Raw genomic sequence first — 13,764 nt, 5'->3', positions numbered from 1 at the left:
TAAATGATCAAATCCATCCACAAGCATGTATTTTGAAGATACTGCATGCTGTCACATTGTACAGAATCTCTCACTTGTAAGCTGGAATAACCAGGCGACTTCTGTTCAGGAGAAGTTCTCCTAATGGAGCTAAGAGGATGCTCACCATTTAACAGGATAACTCTTTGTGGTGTCTTGCTCTAGTTGCAGTTTAAATATCCTTAAATTTAAGCCAAAATCTACCAGTCCGGGGCTCTGAACATGGATTGCTCAGGGATGTTAAGTAATAAATTAACTAAACTGATTTATTGATTTATTCCTAAGGAATTTAGTACCTAAAATTTTCCTTTTCCTACTTATTTCTGAAGAATTTACTTCCTAAAAGCATTATATAATAAAATCATGTTAACTTAGTGTATATGCATGTGAAACCATAAGGTAACATGATTTAAAAAAAAAAATTCACTAGTTGCCTATTTTTATGAGCCAAACTAACGCTAAAAACAGGACTGGAATGTTTCTAACATCCAGTGGGTACACAGTCAGTTATGTTAGATGTTTCTAATATAAGTCAGACTAAAAGTGCAACATTTGTAGGTGTTTTGTGGGAAAATTAATATTTTAAATAAATGAAACACATCATCCTCAACTAAGTACCAAGTCTGGAAACATAAATAAATCAATCGACCAATCAGTCTCCATCATTTGATGCTTTAAATATATGATCCTTTCTCATCTCTACCAGAATTCCATTTTACAGGTAAGGAAACTGATACACAATGACCCTTACCACAGAAGGCAATGCTAAGATGATGGTATTCTAGCTAAAGTTATACCTTCTAATCAAGCCATCTTTGCAAAGGGTGTAACAGAATTAAAGATGGAAATTGAAGAGATACATAAAATACATTCATGCAATATAATTACGAAGAAAAAAGATTACCAAAACATATTTCCCATTACTAAGACAGAATAAGGAAAAATAGTCCAACAAGTAGCTTCTAACTTCACTGGTGGAAAACAATAGAATTGAAGTAGTTGAGTTTCTATATGAAAGCATGTATACTGAACTTCTAAAGGTATTGTGTATTATTTTTAAAAACAATGAGTTTCACCTTGAATCATTGTCATTTACACTGCGTCCTTCTTTAACTGAAGATAATTAAATAAGTTATTTACTTTTTCCAAAATTAAAACAAGGTTCATACAAGGAATACATTTTTGAAATTAAGGTCTATAATAAAAAATGAGTTTTATGTTTTATAGAGCTTCTATGCCTTTGCCATCACTTCTAGAGTATACAATTGAATCAGCTGAAGGCTTGGAAAAAATACACTCCAGGGAGCCATTCAGTATTGACTAAAGAAATACACTCTATTTTAATGGGGGTATTTTTGTTGTTGATTTTATCACTTATTTCTAAAATGCTATGATCAAGCCATTGGAAATTCAGACTTCTTAGTTTCTTGTATAGATTCTATGGTACTGCAGAATAATTTAAGCTTTTCCTCTGAGTTAGAATCTTTATTTCTGTAGTTCATCAACCTCATCTGTCACGTATGTCACTGAAATGAGAAAAACCTTAGAAGGCAGGAAAAATTAAAAACAAATTAATGTGAGAAGATGATATAAATCAAGTGGTGAAGCCAAGAGTGAATTATCAAAAGATCTTTCATCAGGAGTGAATATATATTCCTTTCTCAAGAGGAACCTATTATATGTTTTTGTTTGCTCTATTATACATCAAGTGGCATATTAAAGAAATAGATTTATTGGGATTTAGCATGTGTTTTATTCTGATAGGAAAGAATAGTGGTCCTTTAAATTTAATTTGAAAAGGCTTAGACCGTGAAAATCTACATAGACCCTGGCTAGTAATAAATGCTAAGAAAAATAAATGCTATTTTTTAACTTAAAACACATGAATAAATCTTAATAATAATAATAATAATAATAAAATACCCAAACAATACTATGTTAGAATGAGCATTATTTATTCTATCTAAAATCCTTAGAATATATTTAGTTAAATATGGCAGTTAGATGTTTTTATGGCAAATCATGGTCTGTTTACTGAGAAGGGAAAGAAACAATAAAAATAAGAGTTGCTTGTGTTTTCTAAGCTTGTTTTTCTTCTGAGTTAAACTGATCGGCTTTACCAATGGGTTTTGAAAGACACAGCTATAAAAAACAGAGCTCTCAATAAGAGGTTTTAGAATGCCAAGTAATTTGGGAGAATATCAAAGATAGATAGAAATTCAAAGATAGAAAAATTCACTATTCAGTGATAACTACTTGTAACTTGCCCAATTGCCACACCTATTCTTTTATCAGAGAAACATAAATAGGCATATCGGAGTCTTTCTGGAACAGTGTGTGTGTGTGTGTGTGTGTGTGTGTGTGTGTGTGTGTGGGAAGAAGGGAAGAGAGAGAGAGGAACTTATTTGGAGGAAAGAATGTCTAGGCCTTTAATTTGATCTGAGAACAGGTACGTGGTAAGATTGGGCAAAAGGACAATTGCAATAAGAAGAATCTTCTAACCAGAGATTTACAAGTGTCTCAAAAGTTAAGCAGAAAAGTGCTTTTTTTTTTTCTAAGGAGGAGTAAACAAGGCTAGAAAGGACCAGGTGCAGGGAAGTGAGATAAAGGGTAGCCTGACGGGATAGCAGGTCAGAGAATGTTTTTCTGTGAGGCCCGCCTATTCTTGACAGGAGCTCTTAGGCTGAGGATGGGTCAACATTCAAGGACCTGAGGGAAGAAGAGAAACTTAACAAGTTCAGTTGACCAGCATTTTGTTTCAATTGATCGATGGGGACACACAGTTTGGCTAATCATTTACGAGGAAAAGAATGGAAATTTGGAGAATCTGTGTCTGTCCTTTTCCTGAGTGAACAGGGGGCATCTTGTGCATCACATCTAAGTCATATAGGGAAGAGTGCTTCTCTGCATTAAGTTGTTTCCTGGAACACAAAGGTGGAGGGATTCCTTTAATCTTCACTGTGCTCCAGGATCACAGGGCTAGGGCCAAATTCAATATTGTCAGTCTGATGTCACTCTCAGCTCTGAGCCTTTCATTTTGCTCTTGTCATAAAAAAAAGAAATGCTCATCCTTATTCTCTCCCACCACAAAGATCCTGGAAGAACCAGTTCACTGTACCAGAGTTCTAGGGCAAGTGTCAAGGGCGGGAAGGAATGACTTAGGAAAATCTTTAAGGAAAACAGAGACACCCCCCTTCCCCCCACCCTCTGCCCCAGGACAACTATATCTGAGCTGAGAACAGTCTCCTAAAATGATCGTGGTCTTTCTAAAAAGATAAGAGGCACCTAGTAGGCACATGTTGTGTTATAAGCTCCCCTCAGCTGCTCAGAGGGTCACTACTGGAGTGCGTGGTTTGTTTCCAGAGTTCTGAGTATGAGAGGCCTTAGATGAGGCCTCTGGAGAGGTTGGCAGAAAAGAAAGCAGCATACGAGGAGTTACAGATATGTTTGAAGCCTCTTCCAAACACATGTTGGTGTCTGGGTCAGGTCTGAACAAGAACAAAAAGGTCACATCTGACAGTAGATTTTATCAGGGTAAGAAAGAATATACCAATGATTTTACTGTGTCTCAGACTCAGAGAGAGAAAGCATGTGAAATTAAGTGGGTGGTGACTTTTCATTCTCTGCCATGGAAGAAAATGCTGCATAAACTTGAACTGAATAAAGTTCATAAACCTTTGAACAATTTGTGTTTCATTTCTTAATCAAGAACACTATTTACCACTTTGATGACTTGGAAGTTTATTTGTGAATTCATAGGCCAATAAGCGCTTGAAAAGTTCTTCAAAATAGAACACCAAGGATTGTTACTGTTATATACATTACTACCATCAAAAACAGCCAAATGCATCATAAATTATATAATTAACTACATAGGGTGAAAAGAAATTACTTCTGCTCAAAGGTAACAAAATGCTGATAATTCTCATTTCAATACCTCATTCAATTTCACAATTTAGGAGCTTTTAGAACTTTTATCACTATTGTGATAAGTTAGAAGTGGGAATGGAGTGTGTTTTCTGTAGTTTTGCAGTAACAATGCCATTTCTGACATACTTTGTCATCAAGGTAATATGATTTGCTTCTTAATTATATTTAAGATGGAATAACCACACCAGAGAAATCATCTCTTTATAATACAGGTTACACTAAAGCTTGGTTAATGCTAAAGAGATGGAGAAGAAAGAGGCTCAGGAAACCAGATAAGATTTTCCCTTTCTCTTACTTTTCCTAGTTTACAGATGGTATTATTCTGCACTCTATAAATTAAATATACTACATCTTAGCGTCATTTTCATTTCTCACAATGTTGAAGTGTTCATTATAGTTTACCAAGAAGTCTTAAATGTGGGTGCAGAGGAAGTTGGAATGAACAAAATGATGCCAGTTCTATTTTCTGTATCCTATTATCAAAGCTTCATTTAACCACTCTCCTAGAGGAGGGGTAGTCACAAATTACACCACCAACTAATGGAGGCCACCTACGGAGACTTATACACAGTAACTTTTAGAGATTTTTTCCATTATCCTTTATTCAGCAATATTCACAATACTCATCTTAATATTTAGTGAATGATTCTGAATCTGAAGCATCATTTTTTCCCCTAATCATCACACTTCAAAGTTCAGGTAAGTTCTGTCATCTTCCAGGTCTCTTCTAAAAGCTGCCACATCTTTGGTACGCCTTACAGAATAGACTCCAGCAACAAGTAACAGTCACTAAGAAAAGACCATCTTTCTCTTCCTCATTCTGACCCTGGAAGAGCTAGCTGAGGGCAACGGTGTAGAGCAGACCTTAGAGAACACTCCAAAAACATTTATGTAGCACTGCACAAGATATGAATAAAGGTAAATAAATAAATATAAGGCCCATGTTCTCTAGAAGCTGAGAGTGTATTAATCCACTTGGGAAGATTCTGATAAGTTTATTCTCACTAAACTGTTATTAGCTGACAAGTGTTAATTCCATCAGGTGCAACTGCAGCACATTCCTTAGCAACCCAGTTTCTCCTTCCTTGGTTGGTATGTAGCAGGGGAAAAGCTGGGTTACTCCTTATTGTTGTGTGGGAACAACTTCAGAGGAAATCTGTCAAAGAATTATCAAGTTGCCCCACAGAGCCTCCAGAAAACCGGCTGTCGTCTTATTTCATCCTAGACCTTTTACGGAATGGGCTCCCTGAAACGTCCCTTCACAGATTCTCTGCCAACCAAGAGGGCAAGTGTGCAAAGCTGACCTTGGAGCCAGAAGTCTCAAGGGACTTATTTTCTCATTAAGGATGTTATTCCCTTTAAAATCACCATAATGTAGTTTGAAAAACTACTTTCCTTTAAGAGGTCATTTTACTTTTCAAGGTAATGGCCACAGAATTTAGGTTCAACCAGCAGTAATCCTAAAGGGGACCATATTAAGTGTTCAGAACATTAAGAATTTGGGGCTGAAAATAAAGTGGCCTCCTGAGTGAATTTCACATTTCAGTCAGTGAATAGATGATATGTGTCCTGAAAAAAAGATTTTTGAGGGAAATAGTTTAGATGGTCTTTTTAAGGAGATATCTATATTTCTCTCTGTTTGTCTATCAGTATCTGTCAATCTATCTATGGTTATATAGATATTTTGATATCTATGTGTCCTATAATGCCATATGTATGTGTGTGTGTGTGTGTATATATATATATATATATATATATATATATATGTAAATAATTTCTTATATTCACTCTGATTATTTAACAGTAATAAATTAAAACCAATGGCCAACCTACTTACACAAAAATTTATAAGATAAAATTTTGGTCTTTTAGTTGAATTCTAATTATAAAACAGTAAAAAAAATTTTTTTAATGAAAACTAGTGGCCAGACTAGTTACATAAACTTTTCTAAATGATGACCTCTATCATTTAAGCAGGTCACTGAATACGTTTGGGTTTAAAATATATGAGGTCAGCCGTGCAGGTCAAAGACTTGTCCAGTTACCACGAAATGAGGCTTCTTTCATCTATGAACATATAGATTTAATAAACTGTTGTTAGCAGTGAACGGCATCTTGTCTTCCTTTGCTCTAGTCCCAAGGTATAATTCATATAAGTTAAGTGGAAAACAAAACAAGAGCATGGGGTGTTCTATACTTTGTGTAACTCGTAACATCATAAATTTTTTTACATAATTGCTACTAGGTAATATCCAGTAGAAGATATGTGACATCCACTTTCCAGTGGTTCGAATAGGGAACAGAATGTTGTAATGGAATATCTACACTGCCTGTCACCTCAAGTATAAAAGAGTGAGGTGGATCGCTTCAGGAGCAGAAATCGAATGTGTTGGAGGAAGTTGATGGACTGTGAACCACTCTGTCTTGAAGAGAACTGGGGTTGGGTGAGCAGTTGAGATGAGATTAGCAGCCATTTCCAGTTCTGCTTGGAGCCTTCACCACCATAGCATTAGAATCTAATGCATAACATGCTAACTATAGGTGATAACTCTGTATTTTACAGTAGCCCCTTATTATCCACAGTTTTAATTTTCATGGTTTCGGTGACCCATGGTTAACCATAGTCCAAAAATAATAAATGAAAAATTCCAGAAATTCATAAGTTTCAAATTGAGTGTCATTCTGAGTAGCACAACTTCTCCCACTCTCCTGCTTTGTCCTGCCTGAGATGCGAATCATCCCTTTGTCTAGCATACCTGAACTGTATCGTTACCTACCTGTTAGTCCATCTTTGTTATCAGAACAGTTATCAGAGAAAGAGAGAGACCACATTCACTTAACTTTTTATAGCATACTGTTAAAATTGTTCTACTGTATTATGTTATTGTTGTTAATCTTTTGTTTGACTAATTTAAAAATTAAACTTTGTCAGAGGTATGTATGTATACAAAAAAAAAAGTATACATAGAGTTTGGCACTATCCACAGTTTCAGGCATCCACTAAAGCTCTTGGGACAAATTCTCCAAGAATAAGGGGGGACTACTGTATAGCTGAAATTTGCTAAGAGAATAGACCTTGAATGTTCTCACCTACACATACAAAAAATATAAGTATGTGATGTGATGGATGTGTTAATTAACTCGATGGGGAGAATCCTTTCACACTGATACATATATATTAACTCATTACATTGTACACTTTAAATATTTTATAATTTTATTTGTCAATTATAATTCAATAAAAAATAATTTAAAAAGAAACCAGTGTGGACTATATCTGAATATTAAAGTTATCCGGAGGAGAAAATAAAAGGATTTTGTTAGAAAAACTTCCAACACCTGTCTCCTCAATCTCTAAAAGTTTCGATCGCAGTCTTTAAAAAAAAGAAAATTAATCAGAGCCCAACAAGAAGAGGAGGTCTCTGATCTTAACCAAGAAGTTCCATAATGCTTTTACTAAATAACTATATTAATAATAACAGACAATGTCTTTGGGAGAACTTACAATGTGCTAAGCACTTGGGTAAACACTACACTCATGTGGTCCCAGATCTAAAACATACTGTTTTCCACAATTGTTTGGAAGCAACCCCTGACTCAACTTGAGCACATTTGATGGCAAAACTTGACTTGAACTGCTGTGCAGCCATTTCTAGTCTTTTTTATTCGACTGAGTGTGAATATTTACATATTTTCCTGCAAAAATGTTAATATGTGTGATTACACTGCTCAAACTGTGTCATAGAGCATTGGGTAATATAGTACATATACATATACATATACACGCACCATATTCTCTTTATTTAAAAAATAAATATTTGTTAATTCTAGGATATATCTAGCCTCAAAGGTTTTAAACAGAGTTGTAGATTCTAGGTCCTTCCAATAACCTTTGACTTAGTATTACATTATATTTATTTTGTGGTTGAAAAATCAAAGAACAGAGAGATTAAGTAGCTTTTCTAATGTCACACGGCTTATAATGTTTGCAGTTACAACCTGAATTTAAGTAGTTTGTCACCTAGATCTATGATCTCTACTCATTATTTTGTATTGCTTCTTATATGGAAACATAATAGAGAAATAATAAAGTTTAGTAGTAGGATAATGGAATATCTACATGTAGGCAATAAGAAAATATGTTATAAACAAGTAAAAACAATTTCTATTATATTTTTGACAACTAATCTAATGCATTGACTAAGAACTACAGGCACTAGAAAGCAATAATGGATAGAAAAGAAATAGGACAAGGCCACTTCGTCAGTGATGGGGACCAGGAAACCCAAGATGTCAAAGAAGAAACAATCTTCAGAGAGATAGCTTAGGAATCTTTGTGTTGGAAACCTATAGAAACCTGAAAGCAACCACTGAAAAGCAGGGACCACAGAAATTAGGAGATCCACAGTCCCACAGAGGTCCAAAGACAGGTGGATCTCTTTCCTTTGGCCTGGATGCTCCAGTGGAATTATAAGGCTCTCAACCAGTTTGCTACTGGAGACCTTTCTTCTTATGTTTCTCTGACAGGTGAATAGATTTTGGGTTAAGGAGCACAGCTGATGTGGAATGTTCTTCATTTCTTACATACTAATGTCACAGCCTGGGAAGGCTAGTGCATAAGTTACTGGGGAAAAAGAAGAGAGAGAGAGAGAGCTTGCATGATGCTAATTATTTATCTTAATAACAACTTGTTGAAAAAATGTTTTCTAAGTGTTTTTAATATTTAGAAATATAATTAAAATAATAATAATAATAATAATAATAATAATAATAATAAAAGAAGTAAAGAGTAGAAATGATGTTTTCAGCAACAAAGGGATGCAAAGGGCCCTCTGTAATATCATTGGCTGCTACGTTAGGGGCTGCAAGCAGATGCTGAGGTCAAGCAAGAGGGAAGTTGAAAAAAAACACTTGCTAATGGCCATAAGAGAAATGAGTTTTCCAGAGAATTTTGTTATTTCACAGTGTGTTCTGGAGCTAGAAGGGGCCAAGGTGAAATAACTACGAGGAAGGAAAGGATAATTGAGTTTGCTAGTCTCTGAGCTAAATGCTGGCCAAGTAGAATGGATTGCTTAATGCGCAATCTGGAGTGGTGTCCAATTTATCCTGGGACTCTCAGGCTGTGTCTATGGAATTAGGAAGGTGAGCTCTTAAAACTTAAGAAAAATGGTTATTAAGGGCATAAGAATTCATTTTCTACCATGTTTTTATTAAGCAATGATATTAGAAGATAACCCTTAAAGTATCCTGAGGACAGTAACCTATTGTTGTAGCCTCATTGATCCACAGACATGTAAAGCTATTTTGTCTAGAGATCAAAAGGTAATGTTTTAAAAGCTTGCTTAACCTTGAGATAATGTTGGAGTTAATTTATATGTGGACTTTGGGTGATTTGCCATCAGAGACTACAAAATAACTTCAAAAAGGTTTAAACTCTCCTCTCCTTTACTCACATAAAATGGCCCTTCTCCTAAGAACTCTGATGTGTTTCTAACAAGTTTACAAGGCTGATGAATCAGCTCAATGGACTTTTTAAATCACTATAAAATGAAGCATGCTTGCAGATCAGAATGCCAATTATTTTATCGAAAATTTCTTTCAGAGAAATTACATTATAAACTATCAAAATCCAACTTAGAACTGATTATGGCACAGCAATACATTCAAGCCGCTATTGTTAGTGGCCAGAAAATATTATTGAACAGTCAGAAAATATACATTGTTTGATATCTTACCACATGTGTCAGAAGTTTTGACAAGATAAACATGATATGGTTTCAGTGTTTTCAGATAAATGTTGAGGATTTTTTTTATATCATAGACCCCTTGAATTATGTTGCAAGAAGAATTTGGATGTCTTCTTGCTATTGGACAGAATGCAAAGAGTAGAAGAAAAATATAGAATGAGACTTGTTTTAAAAAAACTACTTTGGCATTGTTATCAAATTTAACTCTGATGTCTTCAAACTATAGTAATAGTCTCTTCTTTTTGTCTGCTCAACATGTATTTTCCCTTTTTCTGGCAACTACAACTCTATTTTTCTTTGCAAAGTAATTCAGATAAATCCGACCCCAATCCATTCTGCTCTAAGGGAGGGGAAGTAAGATTATACCCAGTCAAGCAGATTTACAATGAGAAGCTCAAGGACAGGCATGTGACCCTTCCTGAACCAGGGAGTTAAGCCCAAGACTCAGAAATCATTGGAAAGAGAAGCTAAATTGGTAAGCCAAGAGCTGCCAAGGGACTCTATATGGTGAAAGCTTGCTTGAGAATGACGCCAACACAGAGAATAAAAGAGCTAAGGGATGGATAGAAGTGGTTGTTGGGAAGAACAGTGAGGAACAGAGTAGAGGCTGAGGAAGCATTGATGATACTCTTTGGAGCTTTAGCTCTTCCTAAAGTTGGCTTTCTTATTTCTGGATTTTTCTGTTATATAAACTAATAATACCCCTTTTGTATTTTTATTATTATTATTATCTTAAGCAAGTTTATCATTGGGATTCTGTCACCTAAATTTTAAAGATTCAAATTTACAGAAGTTTATACTTGCAGGTGGGGAAAAGTGTAAACTTTTGAATTGACTGAGTCAAAGGAGAATATGAGAAAGCTAAAATCATTTACTTTAGGAACATTATTGACATTGCCCATTATGCATTAATAAAGTAACTGGTTAAATTATCTCTTGCTATATTTCAAGAGTCTGGTGATGTGCCCATGATAGCTGGAATTTTAGGTTACTAGGCATAAATGTGTCAGGAAGACAGCTAAATCTTTCATCTTATGTCCTTAAAGAAAGATAAAGCACATGGCCAAATGTAGCACACTGAAAGCAGGAATGAAGAAAAAAATACTGTTTTTTTTTTTTCATTTTTTTAAATTAATTATGTGTTTGCTGCTATGAAACTGCAGTAATCAAGACAGGGAAATATTAGTAGAATGAAATACAAATACATTAATGGAAGATAAAAATTCAAAAATAGACTGATTTTATGCAAGGCACATTCATTCGATTCAATGGGGGAATAAAAATTCTTATCAACAAATGGTCTGGAAAAATAGGATAAAAGTATAAAAAAATATATTAACTTTAAGAACTATCTCATGACAGTAAAAAAATTAATATGAGATGATCATAGACCTAAAACATCAAACTAAAATTATAACATTTCTAGAATTAAACATAGACAAACATTTCAGAGAAGCTTGGAGAGATATAAGTTTCTGAGGAAAGACTGAAAAAGCACAAGAAAAGAAAAAAATACAATATATTGGGCTTTATCTAAATTAAAAACTGCTTATCAAAAGACTACATGAGAAAATTAAAAGACTAGAACAGTATTTGTAATACATATACCTAACAAAGGACTTGAATTTCAACTACAATTTAATAAAAGAAAAATAACAAAATTAAAAATGAGTAAAATATTGAAAGACCCTTCACAAAAGAACAAATTCAAGTGACTTAAAAGCACACAGTGGGATACCACATCACATTAATTAGAAACAAACTGAAGGAAATAATAATACCAAATGTTGGCAAATATTCACAGCAACTGGGACTTACACATTGCTAGTCAGAGGGTAAAGCAGTAGAACTCAAATGTTCCTCTGGAGGAATACAGAAAAACAATTATTTGTGGTATTGTCATATATTGGAATACTATTTAGTAATTGTCACCATTATCATCACCATCTACCAGTACATACAATACAATGAAAGAATCTCAAAAATATTATGTCGAGAAGAAAAAACAGACACAAAAGATTACCCACAGGATGTTTTCATTTCTACCAAGTTTCTATAAATTGTCGTTATAAAGCATACCCATTATATCACTTAGCTTAGACTTAACCTTATTACTAATAATATCACTTACATTTCAGGCACGACTATATTTAAAGACTTTCTTCTGCCTTCTCAAATTAAAATCTCCTAATTTTAGTCACTGTATCAGCTGTCTTACACTATATAGGGTAAAGAAGAAAAAGAAATAGAAAACTGATATACTTTATTTGACTAAGAGTTTATAAGATGGATGGCTATGAGGAACCTTCCCTCTTCACTGAGTAGACATGGTTTTTTCAGGGGCAGCAGTAAACACACTTTTACTGTTTCTGATCTAGATAAATTGGCAAGAGAGGAAGAAGACTTTGAAAGTATAACATATGGTGGTAAAATCAGAACAGTAGTTACCTATGTCTGGTAGAGATTACCTTGAAGAGAACTGAAGTTAACTTTCTGGGGTGATGGACATTTTCTGAACTTGACTAGGGTTTAGGTACATAGTATACATTTTCAAAACTCACTGAATTACATGCCTTAAATTTTCGCATTTTCTTATGTCTAAATTTTCCTTTAGTGAAATATGAAAATTGATGTGCTTAAAAAAATTTTTTAAGTGTGGAGAAATCAAAAAGAGCTTAAGACCATGGCTTGCTGTTTGTGGCCAGTAATGCCTGCAAATCAAATAATTGAGTTTTAGAGGATTGGAAAAACTGAATTCTCTACGAAACAATAGAGTTTGTTTTGCAAGAAGCAGAATTTAAGATTGAAAGCAAGAAAAGCAGAGCTGGAGTCCTTCTTCCTCTGTTTTCTTGTTGCTAGAGAAGATGGTGGAGCACCACATTCGCATTTCTGATGGAAAGGGACATTCTACTTAAAATTTATACTCAGCAAACCAGCCAGAAAGTGAATGGGTAGAATAAAAACATTTTCAGATATGGAAAAACTCAAACAATTTCATTCTGAAGAGTCCTTTCTTAGGAAGCTGTTGAAAGATGTGCTTCAAGCAAACAAGGAAGTAGATGAGATTAGAAGGCATGTCTCTGAGGAACAGGGGATCCCACATAGGCTCAAGGGAAATCTCAGAATGGTCATTGCATATCAGGTGCAGAAGGTGTTTAGTCCTACGCAGGATGGAGGAGTAAGGGAAAGGATTCTTCAAATGTAAAACTGCGTATGTGAGTGAGTGAGTGAGTGAGTGAGTGAGTGAGTGAGTGTGTGTGTGTGTGTGTGTGTGTGTGTGTGTGTTGGGAACTCAGTTCACAAGACATCACCAGATAGCAGCACATTACTCAATTTAGGCAACTATGCAGGTTGGAGGTCACCACCACAGGCTCCTGAAGAAAACCTGTATTATGATTCCTAGAAGAGGCAGACTGTGAATATCTCCCACACAAGAGATATTATTGGCTGAATTACAAAAGAACCTGTGACATAAGACCTATGCTACATTTGCCCTAAGCACTTCATCCCTTTAATCCCCTAATCCCCTGGAGGAGCCAGGAAGTATGCAGCAGGAGTGGAAGGGTGGGAGGTGGGGGCAAGGAGGCAGGAAGAGAGTTGAAGAAAGAGTGAAAGAACAGACCCTATAACCTCTTCTCCATTGCAAAACTCTGAGCTTAGCCAAGGGCAGCCTGATTTTAGGGTGCTGGTGGAGGGGAGCGGGGTGGACTTTGAATTAGAGATGACACTGAAGGTGTGGACATAATACCTAAAAGTAGTCACAATTCATTTACCCTTATAAATGAATTATAAGGGAAATTATGGGGGATGAGATCTGACAGAGCAGGTTTAAACACGGTGACAAAAGGGAAAAAATATTTTTTTTCATCTGTTTTTACCCCAATGAGTTCAGATTGTTCAATAATTTACTTACAGTACCTGCTGTTAAGATGATTAAAGATTTGGTTTTCAGCTCTTCTGTTACCACCTCCCATATTCCATTCCCACTCACCAAATGGAGTTATACCACAGTATCTGATTCTGTGTATTTAATGTTTACATTATTGTGACTATGTACATACTGTTCTAT

Source organism: Pteropus vampyrus, unplaced genomic scaffold (assembly GCF_000151845.1).
Source record: "Pteropus vampyrus isolate Shadow unplaced genomic scaffold, Pvam_2.0 Scaffold26, whole genome shotgun sequence".
Taxonomy (NCBI): Eukaryota; Metazoa; Chordata; class Mammalia; order Chiroptera; family Pteropodidae; genus Pteropus; species Pteropus vampyrus.
The sequence above is the reverse complement of the archived record's forward strand: the minus strand, read 5'-3'. Positions refer to the sequence as shown.